This window comes from Pimephales promelas, chromosome 22 (assembly GCF_988280905.1).
Source record: "Pimephales promelas chromosome 22, fPimPro1.hap1.1, whole genome shotgun sequence".
NCBI classification, from domain to species: domain Eukaryota; kingdom Metazoa; phylum Chordata; class Actinopteri; order Cypriniformes; family Leuciscidae; genus Pimephales; species Pimephales promelas.
In genome coordinates, this window is record NC_142790.1 from 2,489,872 (window position 1) to 2,506,898 (window position 17,027).

A 17,027-nucleotide genomic window follows, 5' to 3' on the forward strand; every position below is an offset into this window, starting at 1 on the left:
TCTTGCTTAAAGGGCCGTGAAACTCCTAAAATTTACACTAAAAGCACTCATAAATGTTATCAATAAGTGGAAATTGGTTATTTTTGCATTTTTCCAAGCAATTTAGTTCTTCCGGGTTGTAAAAGTGAGGTAGAAGTGAGCCTTCGGAGCTGCAGTGAGCTCAACGCGGATCATATCATTCATGAAAGCGTGGTTCATGTTGTAATGTGCATTTTTCATATACACACAGTAAAATCTCCAGTGTTGAAATCCTGGTGTTAAGGACTTTTAGAGTAAAGTGTTAATTTTCTGGTGTTGAATTTCAAGGGATTAACACTGCTAGTGTAAACCACACTCTCTGGCTGGTGAAAATATGTGGAGTTATACACCAGAGATGCTTTGAGAACACCGAGAGTGTTACTAGTCACATCCGGGACATTTACGCGCTGGGCGGGACGAAACGAGTTGAAACTTTCTTCACAGGCGCCATGTTCTTTGACTCGAGTCGCAAGACATGCGAGGAGGAAACACGCATTTATTATGCGTTAAATCGCATTTATATATTCATTTTATAACACCATATTGTTTTATAACAATATGTATGTGCTGTGGACGAGCAAACCGCTCTCAGAAGGGGTATTTTCTATGACGCGCGATGCGGAGCAGACCAGGATGGGTTTGCTTTTTAACAGGGAAACAACGAAAGTAAGTGTTTTCTAATTCACATAGCCAATATATTTTATAACACATTGATTCAAAGCGATATTTAAATGTTCTGCGCGATTAAACGGTCGAAATTCTTTTCAAAGACGACATCATCTTTGAAACACGGAGCTGACGAGGAGGAGGCTTGTAGCTAACGTTAACAGGGAAACACCTAAAGTAAGTGTTTTTAACATAATTTACCACATGAATTTCATGGCATTATATTGTTTTGTAACGATATTTATGTGATGTGCGCGCCTAAACCTCTCACAGTCTAGGTCCTGCATCTTCTTTGACTCGTGACCTGCTCGTGACGCATTTCAAAAAGCAGTGCAGAGTGCAGACACGGAGTTTGCTTTTAACAATAAAAACACCGATTAAGTAAGTGTTTAACTCATTTACTATACGTGTTTTATAATAATTTATTGTTTATGACGATATGTGTGATGTGCAAATATCATAAAGGATTTATCCTAAAACTATCTTTTACTCTCGTCTGCTAGCAGACCTAACGTTAACGTATAAAACAGAAGAACAACTCCACAAACTGCGGACCAACAATGCACGTGGAATTTGCACTTTATTTCCTTATTTGGAGGACCAATCTTTTTAGAATGGGTAAGCAAATTGCAATTATTTCAAATTAAATATTGATGCAAAATGTATTTATCAGATTAACTTTTGGTTGATATTTGGAGATGCTTTAATGTTTAAATGTATTGATTTTTACAATTTGTGTTTGCTAGGAGCATTTCTATGATGCACTATGATTTCTATGAAGTGACTAAGGGTACCAGGCTTGGTGTTTAAAGACTGTACAGACTAGAACCTGGTGATGGAAAGAGAACAGATAAGTTAACATATGAGAGAATCATGGGCACAAACAAAAAATAATCATAGCTTGGTTGTTATTTGGTATAGCTAGATTTTCTTTGTTTCATAACACTCATTTTGAATTTGTCCAGTCAAATTTATTTACAAAAGTAAATCTAGTATATATATATATATATATATATATATATATATATATACTTAAAATAAGATTTCGAACCAATGGTTTTCATGATTTGACAAGGAGATGTTTTCTTGCTGTTTAATTTTAGACTCAACTGATTGGAAAATCTCTGCCCATCACCTGCCCCCAACATTACAAAGCCACAAGACGGGAACACCGATCCTTCCGGAATCCGACGGCTGACAATTTTGTGAGATTTCTTAAGGTGCGTGTCTTTATTTTTTCTTAAAGTGTTAGTTCACCCACAAATGGAAATTCTGTTATTAATTACTCACCCTCATGTCTTTCCAAACAAGTGAGACTTTTTCATGTTCACAACACAAACAAACATATTTTTAATGAAATCGGAGAGCTTCCTGTCCCTCCATTGACAATCTACACAACTACCACTTTCAAGCCCCAGACAAAAGTACATCATTAAAGTACTCCATGCAACTCCAGTGGTTTAACATAAATGTTTATTAAACTATGCAAGTGCTGTGTTTACAGCAAAAACAGATTTACAGCTTAATTTATTAAATATTTATTTCCAACATGCGTTCATGACAAAGTTACAACTCGTGCTTGTTGTTGATGTGCATGTATGTGCATTGAAGATTAATATTTTGTAAATAAAGTTGAGTTAAAATTGTCAAAAAGGTTGAGGTTAAACCACTAGAGTCACATGGATTACTTTTGATTTCCTTTATACCTTTCCGTGGTTTTTAAAGTGGTCGTTGAATAGGCTTTAGATGAATGGACAGAATTCTCTTAGATTTCATTAAAAATATCTTTATTAAAGGGACTGTTCACCCAAAAATGTCAATTCTGTCAGTAATTACTCACCCTCATGTTGTTCCAACCTCGCAAGACTCATTCATCTTCGGAACACAAATTAAGATATTTTTGATTAAATCTGTGAGCTGGATCACTCCTCCATAGGCTTCTAAGGGATCAAAACTTGCTGGCCCAGAAAGTCATTAAAGATATTGTTGATTACAGAAGCGCAATCCTAAATCCAATCCAAACGAGAATGCTTTGTGTGCGCAAAAAAACAAACAGAAATTACGACTTTATTCAACTATGCATTTCCTTCTCTGTGGGCCTCGAGATGGGCTTCTCGTAGTGTAACAGCGCAGCGCCTCGGTGTTGTACGTCACACACAGGCTCACTATTGGCTGACGCTGGTCGTGTGTGTGTGTGTGACGTACAACACAGTAGCGCTGCACTGTTACACTGTTAACTTGCTCAGGCCCACACAGAAGAAAATGAATAGTTGATTGTAATATTTTTAATTTTTAGTTTGTTTTTTGCACACAAAAAGTATTCTCGTCACTTGATAAACCTGAGCCACTGTAGTCACTCTGACTATTTTAACAATGTCTTTAATAACTTTTATTGGCTGCCAAGTTTCAATCCCTTAAAAGGCTTTGCAGGAGTGATCCAGCTCTCAGATTTAATCAACAATATCATTCATTTGTCTCCCGAAGATGAAGGAAAGTCTTACCGAGTTGGAACAACACGAGGGTTGAGTAATTAGTGCTAGAATTTTCATTTTTGGGTGAACTATCCCTTTAAGTGTTCCCAAGATGAGCAAAACTCTTACTGGTTTGGAACAACAAGGGTGAATAATTAATGACAGAATTACATTTTTTGGATGAATTAAATCTTCAATTTACTTGGAAATCAATAAATGCAAGTCTTAATCTAACCAAAATGGTTTCTTGTTTGAGTCGATGATTGAACTTTTTTCACCATAAACCTGCTGTATTTATGAAACACAAATGGTATTAATTGTAATTGATCTGGTTTTGTGTTGTCTAGGTACCCAGTCCTACAGGATTTTTCGAGAAAGTTGGATCTACACAGCTTTTGCTGCTCTGTGAAACAACTATGCACTGAACTTTACTGTTAGTGACTGGAGACACACAACTGATCCACTCATATCCTGCTACTGTTCTTCATCTGCTGAATGTTTTTGACTCAAGCACTGCTGTACTGTTGCAAAGTCAAAGGTACTGAATCAACTTCACTGACACAGGACTCACATTCACTGATATGTTCAGGACACCATTTGATCACAATATATAATTCTGATTACAGTGCATTCATCGTTTATTTTAAAAGTTAACCTATGATGTAAACGTGTTTGTTTGGTAATAAAAAAAATAGTTTGCTTGAAACAACTGTTTACATTTGCCTTTATTTTCAACTTTACAATGAACTGAATTCTACTATGATCCCATACTTTCTGGATTGTTTTGAAATAAAGTTTTGAAAGAGTAATAAAGAGTTATGTGTTTTTCAAAGTGAAATTATTCTTTTCAGATTTAAAGAACTGAAGAAAATAAACTGACAAATCATTTAAGTACAGTAGGTAATGCATAACCCTAATAAGAAAAACTGGTAACTTCTTTGGTGTTTTTATTTGTAAAAATGTGTTCTATTAACACCAGGATGGTGTAATTTGACTACTATAAGGTTGAAGAAGTAAACACTGGCAGTGTTGTTGTTATCTGCATTGGTGTTAAAATTCCACTCTCTTAGTGTTCGAATTGTAACACTGTGTCGGTGTTGAGAGAGGCAACACTTTTGAAAGTGTTGAAGTAACACTTTGTGGGTGGTTCCCAAATATACACTTTTAAAGTGTTGAAATTAACTCTATTGGTGTTGATTTCCGGATTTCAAATTTACTGTGCATGTGAAATTTGAAAATTGTGCATTTATTTCAGTAACTCAACTTAAAAGCTGAAACTAATATATTAGACTCAGATATTTCAAGCCTTTATTTGTTGTAATTTTGATGATTATGGCTTACAGCTTATGAAAACCTTTTCACAATTTGGGGTTTTCATCTCTGTAAGCCATAATCCTCAAATAACAACAAATAAATGCTTGAAATATCTCACTTTGCTGGTATACTGAGTCTATATAATATATTAGTTTCTCCTTTTAGGAGTAGTTCACTTTAAAAAAAAAAAAAAAAACGTTTGCTGATAATTTACTCACCCCCATGTGATCCAAGATGTCCACGTCTTTCTTTCTTCAGTCGAAAAGAAATTAAGGTTTTTGATGAAAACATTCCAGGATTTTTCTCCATATAATGGACTGCAATGGGAACCAAACGGTTCAGGGTCCAAATGAGAGTTTCAGTGCAGCTTCAAAGGGCTTTAAACGATTCCAGACGATGAATAAGGGTCTTATCAAGCGAAACGATCGCTCATTTAAAAAATAAAGTTTTATAAGCAAACATGCTCGTTGCCCTGTTCTGTTCGTGACTCTCCTGTTCAAACTCGTTCATTAAAATGAACGAATCTTTTTTTGAGTCATTTCGTTCGTTGAATCAACCAAATGACTCGAAAAAAGATTTGTTCATTTTTCAGTCTGGTGTCGTTTAAAGCCCTTTGAAGCTGCACTGAAACTGTCTTTTGGACCTTGAACCGTTTGGTTCCCATTGAAGTCCATTATATGGAGAAAATCCTGGATTGTTTTCATCAAAAACCTTAATTTCTTTTCGACTGAAGAAAGAATGACATGGACATCTTGGATGTATGAAAATATTATTATTAGACCTTTTTTCTTTCGTTTTTTCTTGTTTCTCCCTCGTTCTGGCAGTTTGTTATCCAGGGTTTGATTCTTAACCCACCACTCTTTTTTTAAATCATATTTTAATATTCCTTCCTCTACACTTCCACTTTTCCACAGCTTTACACGTCCATTTGTTAGACTTTTTTGGTGTGAGAACATCCGTCTAAAGTCTTCAGATGTTTCTGCTAAGAAAAAGGTCGTATGCTAGAACTCCAAAAGAGATCTCAACAATATCTCACATTTACCTTTTCATTTTTGACTGAAGTGGAAACAGTTTCTATAGTAATCACTCGGAAAACTGATCGATTGCACTGCACACCACATTAGAGCATTTCAGAAATGGCCAAAAGCTCTCAGCAAGCAACATCTGATCACTTTGCAGACGGAAGCGCTTATGACGCTCCATTCGGTTCTTCCCAAACTTCGGCTAATGCTAATCAAGCAAGTTCAGAGAACATTATCCGAACCCCGGCTCCTCCAGCTGTACGCGAGCAGTCACAGCACATTGACCAGAGACTGAAGCGGACACGCATGCATCTCGCTCCTCCTCCTCTGGGACAACAGCTGCCGGAGCAGACGACGGGATTTAACGCATCATTATAGTCCCGTGCTGCAGAGATCCCGGAGGAGGAACCCGTGTGAGAGACACGGAGGGAGAGTGAAAGGAAAAGAGATAAAAGGTATGCGGGAAGAGGTGAAGAAAGGGAGAGGATGATCACTGGGTGGCATCATGGGTAATGGAGGAGCTCTGGAGGGCCTAAACCTGCCTGATGAGGTACAGATTAAAAGAGATGGAGGGAGAGAGAAAATGAAAAAGGGAATTCCCAGAGGAGAGTTCATTATCATCCAGATGTCACCGTACCACCTGCTACCACCAAAACTGGAGAGAGAGAGAGAGAGAGAGAGACATTCCACCACAGTGCTCTGCTGTAATATTTGCTGCATACCAAGATTAACGAAGGACGTCCATTTGAATCATTGTTTCAACACATGAAGCATAAGTGACGTGCATTTCATTTGTAAATGACTTCATTCACCGGATTATTCCAAAATATTCACTAAATAATTAAATAATAAAACAAAAATAATAATTTTTATTATTATTATTATAAAAATAATAATGAAATGAATAAAATTAAATTAAATTAAATAAATACATAAATTAAATAAAAAATACAAATTAAATTAAATTAAATTATTTTGTTTAAAATTTTTTGCTTGGTTGGGGTTCAACAAAAAACAATGTATTAATTAAAAATAAAAATAAACCAAAGCAAAACAAAACAAAACACAAAATATTCATATATGCATATATATAGTCATATATACTTGAGATTTTAAAAATTACACGCAATGCAAAATTAAATTGAATTAAAATATTTATAATAAAATTACTTGTTTATATATTTTTGTCCTTTTATACATTATTTAGAGGATAAGGTATTCTCTTTTTTGTTAAAAAAATATTAAAGAAATGGTCATACAGTGAAAGGCGTTTCACTTTGCAAATGGATAAATCATGTTTCTCCTCTTTCCTGTTGGCTGCTATCATTTATGAACTGTGCTTTATCCGGTGGGGCCATTTATTCCTTTTACCCAGAGTGCACCAGCGTGTCCCCTCTTCTGTCTGCAGGGCATGAAAGAGGACGGTGTTCAATCCGGAGTAAAAGCTGCACTTTTTAATGGTCTTCTTGGTGATAAATGAGAACATCTCACTATTGCTGAGGAACTTTCTCCTTCCTGGAGGCCGCGATACAAAAGACCTTTATCAGCAGTTCAACACACTTCGCGACTCAACACCTGACACACACTTTCAGTGAATGCGCCAGATTTGTATGATTTTTCATGTTTTTGATAGGAATTTATGTTTAGTTGGGGTCACAAAAAAAAACTAAGGAAAAAAAAATATGGCTGTGAAACGATTAATCGCATCCAAAATAAAAGTTTTTGTTTACATAATATATGGATGTGTGTATAATTATTTTGTATATATAAATACACACATATGCATGTATATATTTAAGAAAAATATGGTGTTATTATATCAAATATTTATATCTATGTATAATGTTAATTTTGTATCAATATATATAAAGTATATACATGCAAATATTTCTTAAATATTTACAAGCATGTGAGTGTTTTTATATATACAAAATAAGTATACACACTACAAACTCATATATTACATAAACACAAACTTTTATTTTGGATGTGATTAATCGCGATTAATCGTCTCACAGCCCTAAAACAAAATGAAAAATAAAAAAATAAAAAAATAAATGTAAGCAAAGGAAAGCAAAACTAAAACAGAAAGAAACAAAACAAAAAAATATAAAAACCTGCTAAAATAAAATTGAATAAAATATAAAATAAAAACTAAACAAAAACACAGAATTAAATAGAATAATAAAATAAAATCAAACCCAAACCACAAACAAATTAAAACAGGAAAAAACATAATAAATAACCAAAATAAATATATATATATATAATCAAAACCCAAACCACAAAAAGAAAAAAAGAAAAACTAAACAAAAAAAATTTGATTAAAAAAAATGAAATAAAAAAAGGGTTTTCCTAACCCTAAACACAAGGCCCGTCATGTAAGTGTCGTGACCTCTGACCCTGTTGATTGACTGAAAGCTAACACGGACTGTAATGGCTGGTCCGTGAGGCTCTGGGGAGAGATGTGCCTGTGCTTTACGGGTCGGCTACTTCTGTCCTGGAACAACACGACTTTTCTCCGTTCACACGGCCCCGAGACCCACTGCCGCTGAGGAGCGTTCAGGAATCAAACACAGATAATAAATGATCAAATCCTGTGTGTTGGAGCGCAAAAACAGAACAAAACAGAACAGAACCATGATCTGTTCTTCAGCACGATTACCGAATCACAGCAAAGATTTATTTTATGAGCAAACAAGGTGTTTGACAAAGCACACCTTCACTTTATAGATTAAAGTACATGACACACAAAACCAGGGCCTAAAACCTGCAAATGGCTGGTGACTTCAGAATATTTACTGGCCATAAATCAGTTTTACCGGTTATGAAACACCAACATTTTAGATACTAGTGAAAAATCACAATTCTCTACTCCAGCTTTGAAACCACAGGTCCAAAAAGGCCTAACTAATATACATTTAAACCAAATAAAGACAAGTAAACAGTTATTAATAAAACAAAACTAATCAAATTAAAAGCAAAACCTCAAATAAATACAATATAAGAAATATACAAATGAAATAAACAGTGCTTTTCAGGTATAGGTCTGACAATATTTATCAGGTTCAGACATTTAATAAAGTCATCAAATGTAAAATAACATATTCGTTAAACATCCGTATGAATCAATCAATCCTTATTAAAGTTATTCAGTCAAGAGCGGTGAGTGATCTCTTATTTGTCCTTTGTTTGGTTGGTTTGGGAATAATAGGCTGCTGTCCCTTTAAGAGCGAATGCACTGATCTAATATACGGTTACACTTATGCATTTTACGATCACTTAAGACATACAGTAACCGGCTGTGTTTACTAGGATACTCAAAAAAAAAAAAAAACGGTCGGTTCATTCAACGAACGAAATGACTCAAAAAAACGATTCGTTCATTTTTATGAACATGAGAGTCACGAACGCGCATCACAGAATAGAGCAATGCAAGCATTTGAGCTTATAAAACTTAAACTTGTTATTTATTTATTAAATGAGCGATCGTTTCGCTTGATAAGACCCTTATTCATCGTCTGGAATCGTTTAAAGCCCTTTCAACAGTTTGCACTGAAACTCTCATTTGGCCCTTGAACCGTTTGGACCCCATTGAAGTCCATTATATGGAGAAAATCCTGGAATGTTTTCATCAAAAACCTCAATTTCTTTTCGACTGAAGAAAGAAAGACGTGGACATCTTGGATGACATGGGGGTGAGTAAATTATCAGCAAATGTTTTTTTAAAAGTGAACTACGCCTTTAATGACTAGGGGAAAATCTATCTAAGTATCTGAAATAACAAGAGTAAAATGTATTCCAATAACCAATAACCTGGCGGTTTACAGCAGTCAGATATTCTCTGCAGTCGGCCGCGGGGGTGACGCGAAATAAGGCGCTTGATGTATGACTTTATTTTGCTTGGAACATAAGCATCCAAAGGGTGTTTTTCTTCATTTGCTCACACACACACACACACACACACACACACACACACACACACACACATGCTACAGTATCGCATGATTCATATCATTGTCATCGCTCAGTGTTGTTTCAGCAAAGTTAAGAGAGTCTGGGCTTCTACTTTAGTCCTATTAGCGATGACAAAACAGCCCCACAGGAGCTGCTGTTAGACGCCTAATGGGCACACGCGTGATACATACATTAGAAACACACACAACTCAACCCCCTATAGCTGCTTTTTTAGATAAACAGACAGTGATAATGGAGTTAAATGTATGCTGCATTGCTATGATCTTAGAAAACAGCACAAAGAGAAAACTGTGGACACTGTTTTTCACTGTAAAAAATATTTTCAAGATTTATCACAACATATTTTCTTTTGTCAAATCAACTTTATAATAATTTATTTAGTTGAGATAACTTATTATTTTGAGTTTCTGATGGTTAAATTAATCTCCTTCATTTTAATAACTCACTTTTTCTAGTTCAATCAACTTAAAATTTGAAGGCAACCCAGGTTACTTACTTTTTTAAGTTAAACCAACAATATTTTTTTTACAGTGTAGTAATCACAACATTTTTTCTTTTGTCAAATCAACTTAAATAATTTAATTAGTTCAGATAACATATAATTTTGAGTTTCTGATGGTTAAATCATTCTCCTTCATTGTATTAACTCACTTTTTCCAGTTCAATGAACTTAAAATTTTAAGGTAACCAGGTTACTTACTTTTTTAAGTTAAACCATCAATATTTTTTTACAGTGTGAATAAAAAATAAAAAAGGTAATTATCGCACAATTCTGACTTTTTTCTCTCAAAATTGCACTTGCAGTTGCAAAAACATAAGTCAGAATTGTGAGATACAATGTCGAAATTATCTTTTAAATTCTTTTATTCAGTGGCGGAAAGCTTTCATTGATAACAGAGAAAATAAAAATGTATTATGTGAAAAAAAAAAGATCCAATATCCAATATAAAGTTCCAATATCTTAAAAAGATGCACAATGTTCCCCATATTAGGATGATGAATGATGAATGAGTTTCTAAAAGGAGAGAGGAGAAGTAAACGCCTCAGTGAAGTGGCTGTCCATCATTTTTAACAACTAAACGGATGACAATTAAAATGTCGCCCGCCGTCTGAACGCTGTAAGATCTCATTGGAGCACAGCGTGACCTTTGCGCTTGATGTGAGGAAACAGACAGTGAAGATTGTTCTTGTGTCCATCGGTGAACAAGCCAAACGTATGGCTTTCTCAGTCGGCTTTTAGACGCGCCTTTTCTTTGAAAACTCAATAAACGCTGACCTTTCCAACAACGCTTCTGGGTAAACAACAACACCAAAAACATCTGAAACAGTCGAGTAAGAACTGAATTACACTCTCACTGTTGCTGGGATTCCCCTAGAAAACCTCGGAGACGCTCTCCTGTTCCTCATATTGAGACACGGCTCTGGAAACATTGAAAATCTGATTTTACACAATGCCCCCAGAAATAAAAAAGTATCATGATATGATTGATTTACTCGATTCCAGATGATGAATAAGGGTCTTATCGAGCGAAACGATCGTTCATTTATTTAATAAATAACAAAGTTTAAGTTTTATAAGCTCAAATGCTCGCCTTGCTGTGTTCTGTGATGCACGTTTGACGAACTCTCCTGTTCGAACTCGTTCATCAAAATAAACAAATCTTTTTAACAAGTCATTTGATTCATTTATCGAATTGATTTGGAAAAAGATTCATTCATTTTGATAAACGAGTTCGAACAGGAGAGTCACGAACACGCATCACAGAACACAGCAAGGCGAGAATTTGAGCTTATAAAACTTAAACTTTGTTATTTATTTATTAAATGAGTGATCGTTTCGCTTGATAAGACCCTTATTCATCGTCTGGAATCGTTTAAAGCCCTTTGAACAGTTTGCACTGAAACTCTCATTTGGACCTTGAACCGTTTGATTCCCATTGAAGTCCATTATATGGAGAAAATAATGGAATGTTTTCATCAAAAATCTTAATTTCTTTTCGACTGAAGAAAGAAAGACACGGACATCTTGGATGACATGGAGGAGTTTTTTTTGTTTGTTTTTAAGTAAACTACTACTTCAGCTAAATTTGCAACCCTGTGACGTTTTAAATTTATTTATTTTTTTTATTTTGTACATTTATTGTATACATTTTAAACACAGATGTGACGTATACATCTCAAGTTTTAAATAACATTGTTTCATAACTGAAGAACACCATATAAAATTAATGTAAAATAAAAGAGCACATATAATATCGAATCTGAGTCCTCCTGGGACGGACTAATATTTCCTGAAGGTTAAACGCCTCTTTTCGCGGATCATTTGTTGAAAAGGAACAGAAATGTTTCCCCAGACATATCTTTCATATCACAAACAATGTTTCCACAATGTCCTCCTGACAGGATTGTCTAAAACCTCCATCAATCTCTTCGTTCTGAAGGAGTCTCTATCTGAAACTCAAAGCGGAGAAACACTCCTGTAAATGTGCAAAACACAGACGCCCGACAGCCTGAATGCAGTGCTGGAATTGGCTTCTGTCACACAAATAATAGGAAACAACACACACTATTCTCTGTATGACTAGGTCACATTATTGGTGTATTTTTCCTTTAGCATATGAACCAAAGTGGAGCTATCTCTTCATCTAAAGTATAACTACAAATTATGTTCATTTTTTAGGTGAACTATTCCAATAAAATCCTCCTCTACGTAGGCAAGTACATACAGGAACCAAACAACTACACTATCTTCAGACTTACGTTTTTGTTAAACATGCTGATGAACAAGCTCTTCTTGTTAGTGGTGCCCAGTCCAGATAACTAAAAACAGGGATTTGAGGAAATCTGGAGGACATTATTTTGCACTACAACAATGTACTCGTCTCAAAAAAGACATGGAGGTCATTTTACAAAGAAATAACGAAGGATGGCTGTCATTCGTGCAGGTCCAGGAGACCTTCAATCATTCATGTCTCAGGGTCTATTCAACCAATTGAAGAGCTGCAATTGTCTGCTGGTTGTTACCAGACCACTTGTAATGTACACTCACCTGAAGGATTATTAGGAACACCACACTAATACTGTGTTTCACCATCAGAACTGCCTTAATTCTACGTGGCATTGATTCAACAAGCATTCTTTAGAAATGTTGGCCCATATTGATAGGATAGCATCTTGCAGTTGATGGAGATTTGTGGGATGCACATCCAGGACACGAAGCTCCCGTTCCACCACATCCCAAAGATGCTCTATTGGGTTGAGATCTGGTGACTGTGGCGGCCATTTTACTACAGTCAACTCATTGACATGTTCAAGAAACCAATTTGAAATGATTCCAGCTTTGTGACATGGTGCATTATCCTGCTGGAAGTAGCCATCAGAGGATGGGGACATGGTGGCCATAAAGGGATAGACATGGTCAGAGACAATGCTCAGGTAGGCCATTTAAACGATGCCCAATTGGCACTAAAGTGTGCCAAGAAAACATCCCCCACACCATTACACCACCACCACCAGCCTGCACAGTGGGAACAAGGCATGATGGATCCATGTTCTCATTCTGTTTACGCCAAATTCTGACTCTACCATCTGAATGTTCAACAGAAATCGAGACTCATTTTTCCAGTCCTCAAATGTCCAATTTTGGGTAGCTCTTGCAAATTGTCGCCTCTTTTTCTTATTTGTAGTGTAGATGAGTGGTACCCGGTGGGGTCTTCTGCTGTTGTAGCCCATCCGCCTCAAGGTTGTGTGTGTTGTGTCTTCACAAATGCTTTGCTGCATACCTCGGTTGTAACGAGTGGTTATTTCAGTCAAAGTTGCTCTTCTATCAGCTTGAATCAGTCGGCCCATTCACCTCTGACCTCTCGCATCAACAAGGCATTTTGGCCCACAGGACTGCCGCATACTGGATGTTCATTCTTTGTAAACCCTAGAAATGGTTGTGTGTGAAAATCCCAGTAACTGAGCAGATTGTGAAATACTCAGACACCAACAACCATGCCACGCTCAAAATTGCTTAAATCACCTTTTTTTTCCATTCTGACATTCAGTTTGGAGTTCAGGAGATTGTCTTGACCAGGACCACACCCCTAAATGCACTGCAGCAACTGCCATGTGATCGGTTGATTGGATAATTGCATTAATGAGAAATTGAACAGGTGTTCCTAATAATCCTTCAGATGAGTGTTTAGCTACATCATTTATATCATAGTCATTCAGTGCGTACAGAGCAACATTAACCCCCTGAGCCCGACGGCGTCGTCGACGATGCCACACGTCACCTCCGATAAATGTTTACATAACTCGATGACAGATTTATCGATTTTCTTACCGTTTTTTCCAGCAGAAAGCTAACGAGCTAGCCATCACGGGGGTGTCTTTCGGGTCTTTCTAGCCTTTACAGAAGGTTTTCTATCCAGCCTGGAACTTGTGCTTCCTTTCAGAGGTTTTCAGCAATAAATCCAAACGCTTTATGTCAAACTTTGATAATCTTGAAGCCCATAATTCATAAATATTCGGTCATTTTTGCCGCTAGCTTGATGCTAGCGGACATCCTGGATATCATGTGATGTTTTCATGTGATGGTTTTTGACCAATTACAGGCTGATCCGTTGTAAACATTGGTGTGCGTCATTACGCATGAACCAAGCGCTGATATAGTGTAGAGAGATAGAGAGACTCACGGAGACGCGCGATTCACAGAGAAACACAGCGAAATGGACGTAAATAAAGCGCTGGTCTATTTTGGTGCATTGCAGGATGAAGGATTTTCAGGAGAACAGAGCTTTTTGACAGATGAGGAACTAGATTACCAGGATAGACCCAGCTGAAGTGCCATTTATTTATTTACTGTAAAAAAGTATTATAGTAGTATAAATGTATTATAAAAGAATAAAAAGAACATAATAAATAAAAGAATAAATAAAATAGAAATGCAAAACCTGTGATGTGGCCCTCTGTGTGATTACTGTTTTGAGGCTTGGCACCAGTGAATTTCATGAGGCCCCAAACGCCTGGACTTCTTTTGGAAAAATGTCAATATTTTTTGTTCTGTACAAGTTATAATGTTTATTCCTGTGCTCCAGGACTCAAAAGACATGAACAAACTATTTTCCAGAGGAAAATTGCTTAGCTTTTATTTATTTGTGTGTGATTTCAATAAATAATTGAGTGATTCCATTTCCGATTTATTTTTTCATTTGTCTTTATGGTCCCATAACTTATTTTACATTCAGGTGACATCAATGTAACACAAATTTGCTGAAAGTTCAATTTGTCCTGAAAAAAAAGAGGTGTGTCAATTGTCTGTGCACCAAAGGGTTGATATTTTACAAGCTTTTTTAGTAAATGACACCAGACGGAAAATTTATTGTAAAAATACCCTTAGGTCTCAGAGGGTTAACAAATACTGTTTTTTTACAAAAACACATTATTACTCAAACAAACTCTGCACATGCATTTTAGAGACTTGCTCTGTCCAAGAAATAAATGCACATCCTTGAATGAACGTGTTTACTTGCTTAGGTAATATCAAATGGTGTGAAACATTTCAGGGGATGCCAAAATTACAATTTAAAATCATTTGGAGTTACAGAAATGCATCTTCATATTTACAAGTAAAGCTCCATATTACATGTAACTGACTTATACATCTAGTTTTGACGTCCATCTGGGTGGTTCAAGCCTTCTTTAGAGGGGTCAGACCCCCCCACACCCCCCTGTAATTCGCACCCTGGTTGTGTTCTGTGTTACGGTATGTTTAGAAGAGACTATCTGACAGGTGCAGGCATCCATGTGAGAGACAGACATGCCATCTCTCAACGGGCCAGAGGAAAGCGCATGAGAGAGAATGAGTTTTACAATCGGCTGCCACAGAGAGCCAGTGTGAATGCTAAACAGGCCTGTGGTACCTCTAAAACATGCCGAGAGACACACTGAAGACTGTGCTGCAGTCAGAAAACACACATCCGCATACTTCAGACGGCAATGTTAGCAAATAAACTTTATTTTGCACCAAAAACAGTTCTGGCTACTGCAAGGCGGAGATGTAAGATGTAAGGTAGGCCATAGGACATAAGCAGGTTGAATTGTTACTGTACCTTTAATGCCTGGTTCAGATTACACGATTTTAGCCCGATTTTGGCACGATCTGTTTGACGTATGGTGTCGTGGGGATTCGTAAACGACAACGGGCGTTGGGACGCAAGATTCGATCGTATCATCTCGTATAGTGTGTCATAGTGGGCGACAACCTACGTCACGTCTGCGATGCTTCACGACATCACGACAAAAAGACTAGCATGTTTAATTTTTTTAACGGTCGTCCACGACGGTTCCGTCACATGATTGAGGTTGACCAATAGGAGCACAGAAGCTTTTCCGTACACAACTTTCAAAAATGGCGAAACGAAAGAGAGACGATGGTGCTAACGTTAAAACTAACAGTAAAAATATATAAGAAAACAATATTTAACACAGGACAGCCAATACAACACTCACCGCTTCATCCATTGTTTGTTTACGTTCGTTTCCGGAAGTCACTCGCTACTAGTTTCGCCTTCTCGATGACATCATGCACGCCGTTAAAGACGGCACGTGATGACTGGTCCACGACACGAAAAGATTTTAGGAGTCAAAATCGCGTAATCTGACACAGTGACTATCGTAAAAGACAAAAATAAATTGTGGAATCTGAACCAGGCATTAGGTTTATGCAAATTACTTAAATGTTATGATTGGCTAATCTCTACTTACCGGTACAATTCCCACTGTTGTTTACCAAAGCAGGTCAAGTAGCTAAAGAGTCAAAATGCATTGATTTAAAAAGCAAATACAGTTATGTTGTCCATGATAAGGCCCCTTAAAAGATTATGTAATAGTTTTTCTTTAAAAATAAAAATAAAAACATTTTAATGTGCAGAGACAACAATAACTAAGAAGACTATTCATTTGTTGATTTTCTCAATTTTGTTTAAAAAGTTTAAACAATTGTGTAATTTTCTGTTTGTCCGGCCAATTAAAGACTCGCTTAAAAGTCATTTTTAAGAGACATTGTTCAAGTTTTAAAAGAGGAATTATAAAAAAAACAAAAAAGTCGTAATTTTGCCATTTCAAGTGGTGCCGCAGAAATGATAAACTACATAACCTTTAAAAAAATACCCAAACGGGTATAAACAAAACAAACTCCCAACAATCCTAAAAGACTAATATGGAAAAAGTATGCTTTGTGAAGTCTTACTGTTATTTCAAGGCCATCCTGCCAAAGCCAGCCAACGCGACTGCCGGCTCAGCATGTGGTCTCTCAGTGTACATTACACTATTGGGTCAAAGGCGATGTCAAGGCCTTAAATTCATCTCCCAAAATGCAGAGAGAGGAGCCTCTGAACAATAGGATGTGTGTTTTCCTTAAATCAAAAAATGACTTTATACACAGAGGGGTTCCCGTGTCAATGGGGTCAGTGCTTCCCGGGCACACGAGGCCGGCGTGGAATCCTGCCCGGATCAGTCGTCAAGGTGATGGAGCTTTATTAAAAAGAGTCGGTGTTATTAAAACAGGTCT

At 36.5% G+C, this 17,027-nt stretch overlaps 1 protein-coding gene and 1 long non-coding RNA gene across 8 annotated transcripts in view; one reads left to right on the forward strand and one right to left on the reverse strand.

Moving 5' to 3' along the window:
• The window catches only part of pard3aa (par-3 family cell polarity regulator alpha, a), a 516,002-nt gene that overhangs the window by 391,095 nt on the left and 107,880 nt on the right, over positions 1-17,027 (reverse strand). The gene's annotated exons all lie outside the window — the stretch shown is intronic.
• Positions 227-4,352, forward strand: LOC120484965 (uncharacterized). The gene is made up of 6 exons (XR_016149332.1): positions 227-684; positions 789-861; positions 958-1,065; positions 1,188-1,302; positions 1,431-1,904; positions 3,503-4,352. It is a non-coding gene; the product is annotated as an uncharacterized LOC120484965 (long non-coding RNA).